The sequence below is a fragment of the Mustela lutreola genome, chromosome 1 (assembly GCF_030435805.1).
Source record: "Mustela lutreola isolate mMusLut2 chromosome 1, mMusLut2.pri, whole genome shotgun sequence".
Classification (NCBI taxonomy): domain Eukaryota; kingdom Metazoa; phylum Chordata; class Mammalia; order Carnivora; family Mustelidae; genus Mustela; species Mustela lutreola.
In genome coordinates, this window is record NC_081290.1 from 130787279 (window position 1) to 130790035 (window position 2757).

The 2757-nt window shown below is 37.2% G+C and overlaps 1 non-coding gene across 1 annotated transcript; it reads right to left on the bottom strand.

Moving 5' to 3' along the window:
• Nucleotides 1-1203: 1203 nt before the first annotated feature.
• LOC131822750 (U1 spliceosomal RNA) lies at nt 1204-1367 on the bottom strand. Its single transcript, XR_009350307.1, has one exon. It is a non-coding gene; the product is annotated as a U1 spliceosomal RNA (small nuclear RNA).
• Between the last annotated feature and the right edge of the window lie 1390 nt (nt 1368-2757).

Here is a 2757-nt window from a genome sequence, read left to right on the forward strand (position 1 = left end):
AAATATGCCATTTGAAAACTTTTTCACAAAGAAAATGCAAATGTATGAATTTATCATCATATATTTTATTTTCTCTGTGTTTTGTTCATATAATTTCTTATAAAATATAAAATCAGGCAATTTACAAAATGTAATTGTATGAATTCTTAACCTCAGATATAGAGAAAACATATGGATTAATGTTCTGAAGGACATGGAAAAAAGAATAGGAGAAGTGAATAAAAGTTTGGCAGATGGAGTTATAATAAGTCACTAGAGGTTGGAAACCATGAAAGTGTAGAAGCTATTGGTACAATGCTACAAACTCTCCAGAAGCCTTTAGCAGTCTAGAAGTAGAAGGAGAAAGCAGATGGTGGCATTTAAATAGGTTCAGAATCAAGGTAGGAAAGACAAAAAGACAAAAAGAATAAAAAAGATGGAAATTACTCTAGCAAGACTAAAACAAAGATTTTCTCCAACCACATTCCTTCCAAGGAGAAAGATTTACTACAAAAATCTACTTCTGCCCTGATATTTAGCAAATCCAAATACAATGCTAGTTTTGATGAACAAAACTTGGCCAGAGAGAACTTTAAAAGTCATCAGTTGGCTGTGTTTGAATTTTTGTGAATGTGAGACCAGTTCTGTGATAGCCTTGCAGATTTTGGTAACTTTTTGGATTTTCTTTTTCTTAAAGAAAGAAGACATGAAAGACTTAACCAATAAACTAGTTCAACTTTCCCTTTCTTAAAGACATCACATCCATTCCAGAAAAGGACAGTCCAGACTGCAGGTGCAGCAGCAATTTCATTTCCCTGGGGAATATGTATGAGGGGCCTAGGGCAGAGACTAAGCTGAATTAGAACTGCAGAGAATGAAGACTGATGCTGGGTTTTAGTTAAATAGGAGACATTTTGTGATTTTTGGCTTTGGTTCCTTTAGGTTCCAAATGAAACATTAAAAACTTCTTTAATTAAAAAAATGAATAGAAAGTTCATATTCTAATATAAAAATATTACAAAAATGTAATATATATATGTTTGTGTGTGCATGTGTGCATATGCATATATATATATATATACATATATATATATACACACACCTTTATATATATTTACAGACACACTCTTTAAGGGTTGTTTTTAACCCTTATGAATCTAAATTGACCCTTTATTGGGAATGCTGATTTTTGCTCATGTGCTTTTTTTTTTTTTTCCCCCAATTTCGGGGAAAGTGCAAACATGCTCCCCCACTACCACAAATCATGCAGTTGAGTTTCCCACATTTGGAGAAATTGCAGGGGTCAACACATCTAGAGTGCAATGGATAAATCTCACCCTGGGAAAACCACTTTTGTAATCATGGTATCTACCCTGCCAGGTAAGTATTGCTTATGTGCTTTTTAATGTCACAGCGGGAGCAGTTTTACCTGAGGAGTTTATGTATGGATTCTGTTCAGCCCTAGAGGAACTTGCCTCTGAAGAGTGATTGCATTTGCTTTTCTGAGTATACTAGGAGTATCACTATTCAGGGGCTCATTTTTATGATAGCTTCTCAACTTGGGCATTCTGTACCCTTGAGGAGGGCATAAATTCCAACTTCAAAATCATGTCTAATATAGCTCATGGTTACCAATTATCTAAGGAGATTTTTTTTTTCAACCGGGAAACCAAGTGGTGATTGAAAAGACTTTGCCGTTTTCCTTTGTGCATATATAAGTTCTTTGTTTTGCCTTGTTCACCCTTTTACTAATTATGGAGTCAGTCAAGGCTTCTTGCTATATATGAGGGTTTAACTTCAACTCCTATATCGCATGGGCTCAGGTCTCACGTTCTTCCCCGATGTAGGTGGTATCTCACAGACGTTTGGTTTCTAGTGTCCTCTGTCCTATGCTAGACTTGCCAGCAAATTCTCTCAACTATGTACTAACTGAACTGGTTTTTGTTGTTCTGTGTTCCTGTGACCAAGGGTTTAAGCTAATTTCACTTATTTGAAGCTATGATCTTAAGGAAATGTTAGAATTGTATGTATCATTTCTAAATATTTGCAATAGAAAGAACTTCTAATTGTATGTTAACAGGTTGCTGGAATCAGAAGATTTTATTGGGGTATGACTCAATATTTAAACTTCTTTTTATTTGTTTTCTCCTACGTTAATTATAGTTGACCTTTGAACAACATTGGGGATGTTGGGAATGCCATCCCCTGTGCAGGGAAAAATCCACATATAACTTCTGACTCACCCCAGACTTAAGCACTAATAGTGTATTATTGACCAGAAGCCTTACAGATAACATAAAATCAGTTAACACATATTTTTGTACTTTACATGTATTATATATTTATTATAAATGTATGATATATTTACATTATATATTATATATTCTTACAATAAAGTAAGCTAGTAAAAAAACATGTTTATTAAGAAAATCACGGGGAACAGAAGATGCATTTACAGTACTGTATTGTAAAATTGCGAATATGGAGCTCCGTGGCAAGGGAGGGGCCAAGCAGGCACAAAGCCACGCTGGCAGAGGGAACCCAGGACCTCCAACAACAGCTATGCAAGGCCCTACATGGGCCAGCGCCAGGCTAGGTGGGAGGCTGGATGGGAGCCCGGTGTCCAGCAAAGTGAAGGCTGAGGGAGTCCTCACTGCAGCTGGGAGTCGGGACCCAGACCCAGGCAGCGGCTGGTGGAGTTGGCACTGTTTCTTCGGCTGCCATGCTGATGCTGACCAAGTGAACCCCGCTTCCCCTGTGGCCAAGCTGGACCTGGGT